At 45.2% G+C, this 17,028-nt stretch overlaps 1 protein-coding gene across 1 annotated transcript in view; it reads left to right on the plus strand.

The window, feature by feature from the left end:
• The first annotated feature begins 400 nt into the window (after nt 1–400).
• TMTC4 (transmembrane O-mannosyltransferase targeting cadherins 4) overlaps nt 401–17,028 on the plus strand; it is a 76,857-nt gene continuing 60,229 nt past the window's right edge. The window contains exon 1 of the mRNA XM_077343805.1: nt 401–464. The gene's annotated coding sequence lies outside the window, so the exon portion shown is untranslated. The remainder of the gene's footprint in view (nt 465–17,028) is intronic.

Consider the following 17,028-nt stretch of genomic DNA (forward strand, 5'->3'; position numbering starts at 1 on the left):
AAGCCACCTGGGATGGCACTGCTCACTCCCATTTCGTGAAGGTGTACCATGTGGGCTGGAAGCCCACAAAGCACCCTGCTTTCTCAGCATTTGTGATCTCTGGGGCTGAAGCGCACCAGCCAGATTGTGGGAACTGCCACAGCTGACGTGTTACATTGCTAATGCGAACAGATGGCTCCTGTGAGAAAAAGAGGCTTCTAGAAAGGGATGGAAGTGAACGCCTGGGGGCTCATAAGACAATTAGGCACTCTTCATTTCCCTAAGCGGTGAGAAGTCCAGGCGTAGCGTTGGAGGATTTTGTTTTCTTTGCCTGAGAGAACACTGCAGACTTCATCTCTATAATGTCTGTTCTGTTTGCAAATATAGAAGCGAGAGCCTATTGGAAGCAAGAAGACTTTAAAAACCTAGCAGAAAAGGCACTGATTCCCGATCAGGCGGTGGCGTGGATCCTTGCAGCCTTTCAGGTAAGACGGCCAACCTCCAGGTTGGGGCCTGGAGAGCTCCCGTGATTGCAGCTGATCTGCAGAGTAGAAAGACTAGCTTTGAAGGATGGAGACTATGGCATGATGCCCTGCTGAGGTCCTTTCCCTCCCCAAACTCCACCATTCCCAGGCACCACCTGCAAATCCCCAGAATTTCCTCACACAGAATGGATAACCCTGTTTCAGGCTCTCGAGTGTATTCCTAAGAGGGCTCACCTGACTGCCTGCTCTGCCTGTATCCAAACTCAAGCCCACATTGAACTTGTTGATTTTTTCTACAGTTGAAGGATGACAGATTCCGGCCTATTAAGGTAAACACCCACCATCATGTAGGAATGTTAATATTCTCTCGTCAATTGCTCAGTGATAGGAACAGGCACCATAATCGAGATGGCTGAACTCATATACAGCACATTTACATTATCCCACAGGTTTTATGTGGGGCAGTCGTTTGAATTAATGGAGCCCCTGAGTCCATTGGCAGTCCACTTCTTGAATGTGTATGCTGGATAAAAGGTGTACCAAGTTGCGAGGCGGGAACTGCACGCCAACGGGAGTCTGTGCGGAGCTTATTTGAATCCAGGTCCCTTCAACTTAAAATGGGAGGCTGTTTTCAATAATTTGGGTGAGGAGATTATACATTTAATGAAGCAGGGTTCCTTTAAAACTGTATAGGGGAAATGAGTGGATAATCTATTAGAATTTTGTTTTGTTTCTCATCTGTTGTAATATAATATAGGGTATTTTGAAGTTGCAGGGCTGATTAGAACTTTGACTGTGCCAAAGCATGTAGGCACTAGATTTGTCATAGGGATTTATTTTATTTATTTATTTATTTATTTAGATTTTTATACCGCTGCTCACGACAGGCCGTCTCGTGGTGGTTTACAATATAAAACCGATAAACATTACATTTTAAAAGCCCATAAAAACCCGTTAAACAATACAAATCGAATAGAAATGGAAAAGTAGGTGGCGGCATAATAAACCCTAAAACCTCTTAAGGAGCCAAGAGCTGTTCTAGCCAAGGGCCTGAATAGATGACCCTATTAAACCAGGGGATTGTTACAAATAAAGTAGGGTGGGATCCACAGAGTGACAACTCTGGTCATCACCCTGGCCTCAACCAAATGCCTGGTGGAAAAGCTCCATCTTGCAGGCCCTGTGAAACCCAGAAAACTCCCTTAGCTCTTCTGGGAGCTCATTCCACCAGGTTGCAACCAGGACCAAAAAAGCCCTGGCCTTGTTCAAGGCCAGGCAAATATCCCGAGGACCTGGGACAACCAGCAAATTCATACCTGCTGGGGGCATAATAGATCAGCGGTCCCTCAGGTAGGTGGGACCCAGTCTGCGTAGAGCCTTAAAGGTCAAAACCAAAACCTTGAACTTGACCCGGAAGCAGACCAGTAACCAGTGAAGCTGCTGCAGCACCAACTGAATGTGGGCCCCCCTAGATGTCTTAGTGAGGACCCTTGTAGCCGCATTTTAACCCTTAAACATTCACGAGGGTTCATGGTTCATGAGCTGGGCATGCCACCAAACCACATTTTCCCAGTTTGTGCCCATCCCTGTTAATTATGCTGTATTTGAATACATACTGTTTCATAATGTTAGCTTGTATTTGTATCGACATTGCTCAAGAGAAGTGTAATAAAGGAAAGGAGCCACGCATTTACAAAGACATGGACGTACTCATGAGGTGCATGGAGCAGAAGACCTCCTGGTGACTACTCCCATTCCTCATCAGAGCTTCAAAGACTGGTGGGGTGGGGGAGATGGGCAGTGTAGTGCCACCACTTCCAGCACAAAGTAGAAGTAGCATCATGATGTCAGGGCAGCAATCTAGAATCCTCAAGCACTACCCTGACATAATGATGTCATTTCCTGTTTTGTGCTAGAGGTGATGTGTGAAGCTGGCATGCTTTTCCCCAATCACCTGATTGGTGGCTGGTGCTGGCAACCCTCAATTCATATGTTACACATTATAGATTTGTCTTTTTTTCCCATTGGATTTTTTTGCCCATTGTGAGATTTAGTTCCCCCCCCCCACACACACACACACAGGTTTCCATAGCCTCTGAGGACGTACCTGCCAGCAGTTAGAAGTGATAGAGACATGTGCATCTTTTTCGAGTGTTCGACGGCTGATTGTCGGCCATGACCATTCAGCCTCTCTTTTGTCGGCATTTGCCTCTTATCTCTTGGATGTGTGGCCAGACTGCCTATTTTGCCAAGCTCAAGAAGGTCTAACAAGCCTTTGTCTGGGAGTCCTTCCAGAGGGGGTTTTCCAGACAAAAGAGGTGAGATGGGGCAGAAGAAGAGGCAGCCAGCCAGCCACTTTTACATGGTGTTTTGATTTTTGACAAGAAGAACAATAGCTAACCAGATTGGTTTCAAACCATGTAGTCCTTGACACAAAAGGAGAGCTCAGGGGGAAATGACCCAGTCAAGTGCTGTCCACTCCACCGTTATTATTCTAAGCATTTCAAGCCTATCAAGATGTCACGGGGAACAATACCCTGTTGTCTTTCTGAATAGAAGAACTCCCAGGGACTTCACTTTCTGACTTCATGAATTTTACACCTCTCTCATCTGTAACCTCTTCCCCCCCCCTTCTCTCTCCTTATTTGGGGAGGCTTCTGTCCCTTTTCGGTTTGCCTCCTCTACGCATCAAAGCCACCCCCTGCATTAATCAGAAGAGTTCTCCTCTCTGTCTTCCCCAGATTAATTTCTCACTTCCAAACAAATCCAAGTAGCATTCTTCCTTTTTATCTCTGGTATCTCTTAAAAATTTTTGTTACGCTGTACGTTAATGCATTGCTTCCATTTTGCCTGTAAGTATGGATGGATTACTTCCATTCCATGACATCGTATCTGAGGAAGTGTGCAAGCACATGAAAACTCATAACCTTGAATAAAACTTTATTGGTCTTCCAACTCTATGATTCTTTGATTCTATGCCACTGGACTAAAAATTTGTTCTCTCTTCCCCAGTCCAGGAAAATCAAACTTCTGTTCCTTTTATTCTCTTGCCCTTATACCATGAGTTGCTTCTCAGCATTTCAAATTATGCTCTGCTTAGATGATGATTGTGTATGTGCTGAAATCTAGCTCACTTAATGCTCCCTTGGGTGCTCCACATTCTTTCCCTTCTGGATCGCATTTGTATTATTGTCTAAATAGTTGTTTGGAATCGCTTGGCTCCCTTGCCACATGAACCCTCCAAGAACTCTGGACTTAGAATCATAGAATTGGGAGGAGCCATACAGGCCATCAAGAGCCTCTTGTGGCACAGGGTGGTAAGGCAGCAGAAATGCTGTCTGAAGCTGTCTGCCCATGAGGCTGGGAGTTCAATCCCAGCAGCCGGCTTAAGGTTGACTCAGCCTTCCATCCTCCCGAGGTTGGTAAAATGAGTACCCAGCTTGCTGGGGGGTAAACGGTAATGACTGGGGAAGGCACTGGCAAACCACCCCGTATTGAGTCTGCCATGAAAACGCTATAGGGCGTCACCCCAAGGGTCAGACATGACTCGGTGCTTGCACAGGGGATACCTTTACCGTTATACAGGCCATCTTGTTCAACTTCCTGTTCAGTGCAGGATCAGCCTATCCATGAAATGTATCTGTCCAGCCGCAGCTTGAAGACTGACAGTGAGAGAGAGCTCCCCACCTCCATAGGCAGCCTCTTCTGCGGCTGAACAACTCTGACTGTCAAATTTTTTTCCTGATATCTAGCCATTAGTGTTCTACGTTTAGTTTAAAGTCATTGCTGCACGTCCTATCCTCTGCTGCCAACAGGAACCACTCCCTGCCCTCCTCTAAGTGACAACCTTTCAAATATCTAAAGACACATGGCCCCTCTCAACCTCCTCTTCTCCAGGCTGAACATTCCCAAGTCCCTCAGCCTTTCCTCATAGGGCTTGGTCCCCAGGCCCTGGATCCTTCTCTCCTCTGCACCTTCTCAATTTTATCCATGTCCCTTTTGAAGTGAGGCCTCCAGAACTCAGAAGATTTAGATTTATTTCCCGGGGAGTGGCGGGAAATAAATCTAATTAATAATAACAACAACAACAACAACAACAACAACTGCACACAGGACTCCATGTGTGGTCTGACAAATGCGGTATCCAGTGCTGTTCTGTATGTCCAAAGGCTGCTGGGGTCCTTGATTACCTGAACACTAATAAGCCACCACAGATGACAATCCTACACAGAGAAAGCACATATTAATATATCTGTAATGCAACCTCTTTGGCTAATGCTGACAGTTAGATTGCTTCCTCAGTGGAACAGGCTTCCTCGGGAGGTGGTGGGTTCTACTCCTTTGGAAATTTTTAAGTAGAAGCTAGAGAGCCATCTGACAGAAATGCTGATTTTATTAACTTAGGCAGATTGCGAGTGGGTGGGCAGGAAGGGATGTGTCAGGGCTTTTCCGCACGCCATAAATTTGGCGTCATGCTTACCTGGTGAAGACTCTATATTCCAGCTGCTCTGCCTGATGTTGCAAATCTCCCGCATCTGGCCAGCAAACTGCTCACTACATCTGCCATTTCAAAGTGTAAGTTGGTGAATCCAAAAAAGTGGATTCACCAACCTAAAAAGCGCTATCCCCCAGCGTACAACCAGCAGGCCACCAGCCAAAGAAATATATGGAGGCAAAGAAGAGCTACATCCACCTCCAATGTCCTGCCCTTGCACCCGCCTCCCTCTCCCTTCTTCCAGGAATGGGAAGATCTTTTTAAAAATGGAGAACAGCCTGGAGCAATGAATAGGCAGACAAGCGTGCAGGCAATGCCAGAAATAAAAGAATTATTTTCCAAAGTTGTAACACAAAGCATGCCTCTCTATAGTCCCCCCCCCAAAAAAAATCAGGAATGTGATTAATGTTTAAAAGTATTAAAATACTCATGATTCCATAACGGGTGGCATTCAAAAAGCACTATGCATTTATGATTATATGCATAGGTGCTTCAAGGGAGAAGTATGCATTTTTAAAAAATTAGCGGGCATCGTGGCTGCCTGGATTGATTGACAGGTGGAAGAGAGTCGCATATAAAGCACGTTGCTCTCTTCTGCCATTTCCAGCAGCACTTGCGGGAGTGTAAGAAGCACGAAAAGGTGGCAAACAAAAGTGAGACAGCAAAAAGGTGAGGAGCCAGGAGGCGCAATATGATTTAGTGCAACTCCATTCAGCTGGCGTAACGCGATTTTTACTGATGTGTGAAAATACCTTCAGTGTTTGTCTCTTATGGCTCTTCTTTGCACACCCGGGAATTGCTGATCACTACTGTGGGATGGTGAGTTTCCTCCAGGCCAGGCTGGATTCTGGAGATTTATGTTGGTGGTGAATCACTTGGGCATGACACTGGGGTCACTGTGGGTGGGCAGGTAGTTGTGAGTTCTTGCATTGTCCAGGGGGTTGGACTAGATGACCCTGGAGAACACTTCCAATTCTGAGATTCTATGATACGATGCTTTGTCTATACACTTGTGGAAGTCATGGAACAGCCTAATCTCATGAGATCTGGGAAGCTAACCAGGGTTGATACTTGCATGGACCACCACCCAAGGAGGCTCTGCAAAGGAAGGCAATGACAAACCTGCTTCTTCCGTGCCTTGAAAGCCCCTTACAGGGATTGCCAAATGTGCATATGGGAACAGCGCTGAATGTGGTGAAGAGATGAATACCCCCATCCAGTTCCTGTAACGCAGTGGTCCCCAACCTCCGGAGACCAGTACCAGTCCGTGGATCAGTCGGTACCAGGCTGTGGCTCCTCCTCGCCCTCCTCTCCGGCTGCTGCCTCGGGGGCGGCCCTGCCACTTTGCCGCTGGCTCATCTTTGGTGCTTTCTGGCATCCGCCATGGCTGGGGCTCCCCCTTGGCGTGGCACTGCGCAGCTGCTGCTGGCAGCGCCCCCCAGTGGGCGGCAGGAAGACAGGGGTGCTGGTGGGAAAGCAAGTGGAGCAGGGGCTCAGGCGACGTCCCTCGGCAAAAGACTACCCCCCCCCGGGCCTCAGTAAAATTGTCAAGCATTGACTGGTCCCCAATGATAAAAAGGTTGGGGACCACTGCTGTAACGGATGCAAACTTGTGCTGGATGTCCTTCTGTAGGGCAGTGGATCTTGAGGAAACATTACAGACAGACTGTGAAGTTGCTCAGGGGGTGGGCGTGGGGGAATGACCAGAAGTTCCTGTCAGTAGATATAAGAGATGAGCCCTCATCAGGCTAGTCACAGCATGCCTGGAGACAGCCTACACCCTTTGGGAAAGCCATCAAGATCTAGAGGAAGTAATCCTGTGTGTGTGGTAGACGAGAAACATTCCCCCTCACCCCCAAAGAAGAATCCAGTAAGAAGAAAACGAGCAGAAGGAAAGACAGCAGGAGAGTTTGTGGGTGGCAGAGGGGAGAGAAGGCAAGAAACTGGAACACAAAAACAGGTGACTAAATTCTGAGCTGGAGAATTTGGGCTGTGAGGAAAGAACAGCGTGCTTCAAAGAAGCAAGCTACACTAAAGAATTAGGTAGACAATGCATTTTTAAAAAACCTAACAGAAGTGTTACCGAAGTTACAGCTGCTACAAAGGCTTCCCTGCCTGCTGTTGTCTATTGTTTATCACCCCGGCAGGCTGGTGATAAAGTGGTGAGCCCCTTTCTCCAATGAGTGAATCATTCATTGAGCCCTTTCCCTGGCCGTATAAATTTCTACAAAATGGTAAAGGCCCCAATAAAGACTTTCTCTTCCCAAACCATCATGACATCATGATCGATGGGCAGTAGGGATGAAATAAAGGTAAAGGTATCCCCTGTACAAGGACTGAGTCACGTCTGACCCTTGGGGTGAAGCCCTCGAGCATTTTCTTGGAAGACTCAATACGGGGTTGTTTGCCAGTGCCTTCCCCAGTCATTACCGTTTTATCCCCCGGCAAGCTGGGTACTCATTTTACCAACCTCGGAAGAATGGAAGGCTGAGTCAACCTTGAGCCGGCTGCTGGGATTGAACTCCCAGCCTCATGGGCAGAGCTTCAGACTGCATGTCAGTTGCCTTACCACCCTGCGCCACAAGAGGCTCAGAGATTAAATATGAAGGCGTAAATACTAGTTTACGCCTTTGCTCTGCCGTTCCCCTCCAGTGGCAATCTGCATTCAAGTGGAGTTGAGGACAGCCTAGATGAGAATTGGTTGATTAAATAACAGAAGTAACTTGGTGTTTTGGTTGTGAACCAGCGTGATGTCCAAGCTCCCCTCTTAGTTATCAGTTGTGAACAGATAACACCAGATTTCAGACACCCTATACCTCAACAAAGGGTTGAAGTACACAATTTGCCTGCTCACAAGGACACAGGTTTTCTGCCCACTATCACATCAAATGATTGGGAGCAAGCAAAAGGAGCTGGGTGGTGCCTAACTCGCCACAGAGGAAAGCTATTCTAATCTAGAGTGAAACAAATCTTGCCCTGAGTGTTTTAAGTCCCCAAGAAGAGGGGGGGGGCTGAGCTGGATGGCTCTCTGTGGTCCCAATTCTGATTCAGACCTGATTCCGATTCAGACCTGAGCAATCAGAAAAAGAAATAGCTATACTTATATTAGTGATAATTTAATTTGGACTGTCTGCTTTAGTGAGATAACATAGTTCTTCAAACATAGTTCTTCAAAGAATCTCTCCACCTGAAAACAGCCCCTGCCCCCCCCCATTCTGGCTCTTGAAGTATTTTTATGACCTGGTAATAATGACCTCCTAATAATACAACCACAACCCTCCTCCTCAATAGACTCAGGACAGGTAGCATCAACTGAAACGAAAATACTCATCTCTTCACTTCCTTTGCCTGTATACCCGGAGGACCATCCTGCATGCTGCTATAAGGCAAAGCTCCTTGATTCCTGTCAAGGGTTAACATGCTTGTTAGCAGGCCTGCTCTGGCTCACAGGTGCCCATAATTGGGCCTTCCTGCTGACACCATCTTTAGCTCTTTCAAGGATGTGGCAATTGGTTAATTGGGAGACCCTGTGTTGAGTAGGATAGATGGGAGAGGGGAATCCAGAGTGGATGTTAACGTCGTCTGGAGAGCTCTGTCAGGTGAGCTCCCTGCTCAGTTTGAGGGACTACTTGGTGCCCAGAAGACTGTAATAAGGCTATAGGCCAGAGGGAAGATGTGACATAGCCATGCCAATACTCTGTTGCTGTTGTATTACATCATGGTGGTCAGTTGGAAGTCCTAGCCTGGATGCTTATATTCTAAGATGTGTCATCTAATACCAGGTATTTAATACCACTTTTATCATTTCTTTGCTGCTAAGCAGTTGAGACTGTGCTGCATGATAATAATCTGGGTTTTTTTTAAAGCTTATGCAATAAACCGTTATTCATTTTTTACAAAGGCCTGCTCTATTTTGTGTATTTAACCTCAGGGACCCACAGGGCTGGGTGCTGCTTATTGTAAAAGGAGCAGTGACCCATGGGCAACCAGTTTGGATTTGTGACCCCTCCCTCCTTTTAAAGCTTAGAAAGAAAATGGTCTTTTATTCTTTACTCTTAACTCTATAACTGGAGCCAGGATCTGTTTTAAAAGTTTGATTTTCTCTAAACTCACTTGTATTTTATGCGTTGACAAGTTCCCATTTGTCACTGTTTCATGTGACGCTTGTCCTTGCTTTTGGACCACTGTTCTGAATTATTGGCTGCTAGGACTCCTGGAACTGCTGATATCAGATATTTCTTAGACCTGCTTTGATATGGAAGTATAGCCAGGTCTTCTGTACTCTGTTATTCTACTTCATTGGTCTCCTGCCTCCCCTTTCTGAAACAGAGTAATTTACACAATGTGTATTGTTGCATGAAATATTTGGTTCTTTATGTGGGCTTTTATGTTGGGTATTATTGCTAAATGCTTGATATCCTTTGAGTCTGCTTATTACCCAAGCCAGTCACTTGCATTATTCCCTTCAATTAACTTTGTTTCTGTATTGTTCAGATTCTCAGTATTCATTCCAAGCTTGCAGAGAAATTCAAGTGTAGGTTGCTATCCAGATTGCAGGAGGTCCTTTGAACCAGGTACGGAATCTAAACCAGTCACTTCTTTAGCACAGGGGTGTGGCATGCAGGCTATTTTAGTGTGGCTCTGGATTAAGTCTGTGAGTACTAGGATCCCCATTAGTGCAAGAGGCAAGATATGATAAAGTGAATAAATAAACATTTAATCAAAATGGTGGCAGAAGTGCACTTCCTCATGTGTTAGAACTTGTGCAGTATCAATGGTTTTCAATGCTGGGACAGAAATTCTTTTGCCAGAAGAAGGGCACTCCATGCCAAAGACAATCTAGTGCATAAGAAACTTGTTTGTGGGATACAAGTCATAGCTTCGACCCAAATGAAAACAGAAGCAGCTCAGCTTTGTTCTAGAACCTAAGTTTTACATTCTGGAAACAGTGCTTCCAGGAACATAAATAATTAGGGATACAAGTGGAGACCTCCAAGGTGTGCTGGGGTGAACCCCTTCTTCCCCTCTTCTCCCTCCTTGGCTGGCCACTTGCTAGCCAGCCCACTTGGCTGCAGTCCTGCCACCTCCACCTGCCTAGTCATGTGATGACAGTGGTGGTGGGAGTACTCATGGCTCCTGCTGCTTCTCCTCCTTCCCACTTCTACAACTGCAGAGCTGGGGCAGTGATAGCAACTCCCAGTCCGCCTCCTTCTCCTCACTCACATACCTGGCTGGCTGGCTCACATGGGAGAGAGGGGGCAGTGGAGGTGATGCCTCTACTGCACACTTACTTGCAGCATTAGGTGACTGCTCCTCCCATCTCCATAATGGATGTCATGATCTTGTGACATATTGTCACACGATCTCTGCCTGTTCCTGAAAACATTGGTTTTAATTTTATTTTCCTGCAAATGTGGGGGTTCCCCTGGTTTGTAGAATAATATCTCTTCTAAGTACCTGGCCTTCTTCTCTCATATCCATATTAGAGGGAGGGGGCAGGAAGACATAATGTGGGAGAACCCAAGAGACGGGTGATCAGCATTGCTTTCTGCACCCATTTAAATACATCTTTCTTTCTCATTACTGACCTTTTAAAGCGTAGATTTGTCTGTGACAGTTATGTGCACATAAATTGCGACCTATGGTCCAGATGATGACTTTTGAAAGCTTCCTAGCTGGCACGGTAATCACACAATCAAGGTAGGCCTGCCCGTTCTCTAGGAGCCCTTTCCATACAAGGATGCATAAAAAGAGTGTGCAGAGAAACAGGTACAAAACAAGATCATCCATGTTGGTCTTGCTCCTAACTTGAAGTACCCACAGGCTTGGCTTATGGCCTAACCAGTCACAAACAGAAAGTGAATGTTTCGCTGTTCAACTGTTTGCAAAAACAGAGCATAGTGTGGACCAATCAGCAGGGTTTTTATACATGTGCAATGGGAGACCCGCTTTTCTCCCGTTCCCTCCCACTACTGGGCAACAAACTTGGAGTTCCAGCTAGTTTGTTACCCACAGTTAATACAACCTGTGGTGTGGTGTGCCACATGAGTTCACAAACCAGTTTCTCAAATAGCAACAATGGTGTAGTGGTAAGGAGTGTGGATTTCTAATCTGGCAAGCCGGGTTTCATTATCCGCTCCTCCACCTGCAGCCAGCTGGGTGACCTTGAGTTTGCCACAGCACTGATAAAGCTGTTCTGACTGAGCAGTGACATCAGGGCTCTCTCAGCTCATCTACCTCACAGGGTGTCTGTTGTGGGGAAAAGGAAGGTGATTGTAAGCCGCTTTGAGCCTCCTTCCGGTAGAGAAAAGCAGCATATAAGAACCAACTCTTCTTCCTATTCCTCTTTTTAAAAGAAAGCCTGAATACTTGGTGCTGTTCTTGAGGGCCATGTAGGTATTTCATACATACATATTTGGCACCTTATAAGTGTAGTTCTCCCTCTCTTGATTTAATTTCCTAACCATTCATGACACATCTCCAATGTAGATATTCAGGGCAAGGAACAAAACTCCATCATCACAGCTGCAAAGCTGTGAGATGAACAGAACACATTAGACATTTACCTCGTGAATGATCACAGCTGTCAAACATGTTATGTTCAACTGCTGAACAAGTCTGCTAACCTGCTTATGGCATTTCTACCTCCACCTCTCCATGTCTCCATCTGAGAGATACGCATGTTTGTTATAGGGTTAATCCTACAGAAACTCTAATGAATGAGAAAGACGTACCTCTGTTGCCTTTAGATGAATTTGACCCAAAAGCATAGTTCTCATTAAATCTTGTTCCTGGTAGAGAACTGAGATAGGGTAAGTATATAAAGGTAAGTATATAAAGATAAAGGTATCCCCTGTGCAAGCACCGGGTCATGTCTGACCCTTGGGGTGACGCCCTCTAGCGTTTTCATGGCAGACTCAATACGGGGTGGTTTGCCAGTGCCTTCCCCAGTCATTACCGTTTACCCCCCAGCAAGCTGGGCCCTCATTTCACTGACTTCGGAAGGATGGAAGGCTGAGTCAACCTTGAGCCGGCTGCTGGGATCGAACTCCCAGCCTCATGGGCAGAGCTTCAGACTGCATGTCTGCTGCCTTACCACTCTGCGCCGCAAGAAGCTCTAGGGTAAATATATGTACACTTTTATTTCCTGTTTTGCTGGACTTCTTCCATCTGGTTGGGATATGTGAGAATAATGGCCTCATTTTTCCCTACCTAACAGCCAGCTGGACAGCATGAGCTTGAATAATGTACCAGCTATCATTTTACTGAATGCTACTTGGTCTGTTCTGGACATAGGCTCTCAATCCATTTAATGACTTAAAGAGAAGTAATATTAAAACGACATCTTCAGAGGGACTAATGGAGAATGAACTTTTAATGGCCGAATTTATAACTCTTGGAAATGCTTTTATTAAGGAGATTTCTGGGATTCCCCCCCCCCATATAAAACATAACATTTAAAAATAATGTTGAGTGATGTAAACTGTACTAGAATATTTATTTTTGTTGTTTTTTTCTGGCTTTTATCCAACTTCCACTAAAAACAGCAGGAGACTTGCAACTGAATGTAATGGAAGTTGAATCCAGTCCTTGGTTGCTACCTTTGATAAATTTTGTATCGCTTGACAAATTTGGAAAGAAACGTGCAGTATCTTTGAAAAATGATTACAGCGTTCCATATTTCATTAAATCTTTGCCTGGTCATCTTTTTTTTTTATTGTGTCAAAGACTGGTGATAAATTTCTTTTCATTGACAAAAGAACGCTGTAAAAATCTGATAAAACGTTCCTAAAAAATCAATGTTCCTTTCCTGGAGTAACTTGCTAAAAAACCCTTCCTAGCACAACAATTCATGTGATAGAGCATAACATTTAAATGTCTCTTCTGCTATGCGACCCTGAATGCACAGAACATAAATGTGCCCCGGATCTCATGCCTTAAATATTTCTTATGTCTGTTCTAGTTACAGTGCAAGGTAAAAAGTTTTAGGACAACAACTACAAGTTGTGTGTAAATCTAAAGAGTCCCTGATAAATTGAATATTGATGAACCTGCTACACCAAAATGAGAACATTGATCCCCTGCAACTCAGTATTGTCTAACCTAATAGGAAGTGATCTCAGAATGGTTTCTTGCAGAAGCCTGTATCTGATGTCCTTCAGCCACTAGCTCAGCTCACAAGTTACACTGAATGTACGTACAATTCATGTACCACATAAACCCAGTGTAGCGCTTAAGAGTATCGGACTAGCATCTGGGAGACCTGGGTTTGAATCTTCAGTTGTGCCATGGAAAGGTGTTGAGTGACCTTGGTCCACTCAGCCAAACCTACCTTACAGGATTGTTGTGATGATATAATTGAGGTGATGAGAACGATGTAAGCTACTTCGGTTCCCCACTGGGGAGAAAGGTGAGTACAAATGAATTAAATAAATACTTCTTCTTTGTATGTGTGTTGAGTAATTTTCATCTTACATAAAACACCTATACAGTGGAGTGTGTGATTTAAACCTCACATTTGTCCAGGTATTGGTCCCTGATTTCATTTATAAATTGAATGTAAGTTAGCTGCTTCTTACAAACAGATGTATGAAAGTGCCTGCCAGGTATATGCGGAGAGGACTACAGGTACTGGGGACTGAATGTGAGGGCACATTTTTGCATGCAGAGGGTCTACCAATGAGCTACAGCCCCTTAGTGAGGTAATTTAAACTGATTCGGCTTAAAGCATAAATGTTTTCTATCCATTAGTATAAATGAAGCATTTTGCCCCCTAAGGAAGCTCTTTGGTTAACTGTAGAGCAGTAAAGCCTTCACGTGTTTGGGTTTTTCAGGACTAGATTAGGTGCACAATTACTTGGGATCTCACCTGGAGGATGGGCGTGATTTGCCAGGGTTGCTATTTTGGAATAGTTCTATAAAGAAAGTAATAGTTCCCTGTTTTCAGGAAGGAAAATAACTATAAAGGGTCTATGATGCACTTGAGCGTTGATCAACAAACTTTAATCACCTAGGGCAAACCTTTGCAGAGTGCTGCCACAGTATGTTTTGGACAGACTATCTTATTGGTAGCAGCCCAAAGAAAAAAATGCGAAATGTTAGTAAGAACAACCACAGCAACGGGGTTGGACTAGATGACCCAGGAGATCCCTTCCTTCTATGATCCTATGATTCTAAGGACTTCAGTTGCAGTGAGCACTCTGTTACTGATCTCCATGAAAGGTCCACACACTCCATCTACACATTTGTCCATTGCCATTCCACTTGTCTTATGATGATTTCAGGACGGTCACATGACTGTCCAATCTACCCCTACATCAATCCTGTGCGGTAGGTTCAAGGTCACTCAGTGAGTTCATTGCAGTGTGATTTGAATCTGGGTCTCCCAGATCCTAGTCCAACACTCTAACTGCTACATCAGCTTTCTGGGAACCTACAAGAACAATGATCTTAAATCTTGCTGCGTTAATGTTCTTTAAGTGAATATTTTCTTAGGTATAGGTTATCAGCTAATATATGAATAGATATATCAACTAATATATAAATAGAAGATCTCAAGATTTTACTTTTACAGCACCATCCTGAACAGTTGCAGCCTTCAGAAAGTGGGTGGGGCATTTACCCATCGTGGCTTCTGATTGGCTGTGCAGATTAAAAGGCATCCTGTTAAAAGAGCTTTTTCATGAATTGTGCCCACTGTCCTGTGTCAGAATTCCATGGTGGCCGGGGACTCAAAATGGTTGGTGGCCCCTGAGTCAGGCCATGAACTATGAACTCTGGAAGTGCGCATGAAATAAATAATGACGTCGTGTGTTATTTTACTAAACCAAAAATAAGTAATCTTATGCAGGAATCCTGAAGTGATGCTTGCTGACTCTGAAAGAAGTCCCACTGTGTTCATGGGGCTTACTCTGAAGTAAGTGCACAGAGGGCTGCAACGTTGCATGAGGACATGCAAATCAATTTACCATGGCAAAACTCCAGTGCATTTTAATAAATCTGTATACCAACAATATAAGGTAATACAAAGTTCATTATTATGATGGGACTCACATACCTGAGGGACCGCCTGTCGCCCTATGCCCCCCGCAGAGTCTTGGGTTCTGCAGGCACCAACTTGTTGGTCATTCCCAGCCCCTGAGAAGTATGCCTGGCCTCGACCAGGGCCAGGACCTTTATGGTCCTGGCCTCGACCTGGTGGAATGAGCTCCCAGAAGAGCTGTGGGCCCTGCGCAAGCCACCATGTTCTGTTTTCTGCTGTATAACTTTTATGTTCATGTAATGTTTTAATGGGGTTTTATTAGGGGATTGATATGGACAATTGTACCCCACCACAAGTCAGTTCCAGGAGTGGTAGGTAATAAATCTAGGATAAACAAGACGAGACTAGCACCTTCATTATATAATAACAGAACATACCAAAGTTACAGGTTTGACTTTTTGCACTTTTCGGATATATCTTTGAGATTCCATAAGTAGTATTACTAGAAATAATGTTTCTGTTATGTTTGTCCAGTGGAAAAACTTGTTCCTTCTCTCCCTCAGATACAACTCCATTCTCCCCACCCCGCACACACTCCCTTACTGGCCATTATTTCTCAAATTGTGCTGGCACAACATTTCCCTCAAAACCCTCTTCAAAATCTGTCATTTTGGGGCGAAACCTCTGACTTCAATCCTGTCCTCGGTACGTGCCACTGAAATGAATAATTTTTTTTTCTCCCGCTTATCCCCAGCCCATTTCCTCTTCTCCCTTTTGTTTTTCTCATGTCAAATTTTAGACAGCAACTTCCTTTGTTATGCCAAAAGAGTGCCACACAGAGATGATGCTCTACAAATATAAATCATAATAAAAGGAGCCCTGGCCTTGCAAGGACCGGCAAGAAAGGGAAATTGCATTCACATTCCCTTTCCTCCCCTCCCTCTCAAGCTGTTTTAATTCTGCTTCCTTCCATTTCGACTCTCCTCCTCCAATAGTAACCCAAAATGCAACCCAGGTTCTAATACTGAGGTTTTTAGGCGTGTTTGTCTTCTTAGATGCATTGATGTGGATTTTAGTACTGGGGGAGTTCTTCCCATTTCCTTTTTCCAAATCAGATTGTTTCGTAAATGGAGGAGGCTCCCTCAGGTTTGCAGAACTCTAAATGGTGCCTGTGTGAATCAATTTTGTAAATTTACACAAAACTGCACAGGGCTATTGTTTGCCTATCAGGATGCATGTTAGAACAGTGTTTCTGAAATTCTGCTATGAGGCAGTCTTCAACAGGATACCCTTTGCCCTCTCCATAGAGTGACTGTGGCTCTGCCCTGGCACCTGACCCCTACAGGTTGTAATGAACCCTTGACACGCCTTAGTTTCCCCGCTTGTACTCAGCTTGGTTCAATGGTTAAGAGCAGAGGCTTCTAATAAAAAGGTAAAGGTATCCCCTGTGCAAGCACCGGGTCATGTCTGAGCCGGCTGCTGGGCTCGAACTCCCAACCTCATGGACAGGCAGCTTCTGCCGCTTACCACTCTGCGCCCCAAGAGGCTCCTGTGGCTTCTAATAATAATAAATAAATAATGGAGTTCCCTGTATCGTTGTTTCATGTAAACCGCCCTGAGCCTTGGGGGAGGGTGATATATAAATATAATCTGGAGAGCCAGGCCTGATTCTCTGTTCCTCTATATGAAGCCAGTTGGGTGACCTTAGTCACAGTCCTGACAGAGCTGTTCTCAAAACAGCTCTCCCAGAGCTCTCTTATCCATACCTACTTCACAGGGTGTCTGTGGGAAGAGGAAAGCAATTGTAAGCTTCTCTTACTCCTTCAGACAATGAAAAGTGGGGTTTAAGAACCAAATTTTCATCTTCCCTTCACTCCAGGACGAAACTAAGAATGGTGTGTGTGGAGGGGGGTATTCCTCTGCCATGCCCAAGACACTCCTTGGAGGAGAAAGGAATGGGTCTAATGGGCTGGGGATGGCGCGTGCCCCTTTCTCCCCCCCCCCCCCGACGCCCTTCCCAGCGCGGCGTTGCCACCAAGGAGAAGGGCCCCACCGGACGAGTTCCTGCCTGCCCAGCACCTGGGGAG

Source organism: Paroedura picta, chromosome 6 (genome assembly GCF_049243985.1).
Source record: "Paroedura picta isolate Pp20150507F chromosome 6, Ppicta_v3.0, whole genome shotgun sequence".
NCBI classification, from domain to species: domain Eukaryota; kingdom Metazoa; phylum Chordata; class Lepidosauria; order Squamata; family Gekkonidae; genus Paroedura; species Paroedura picta.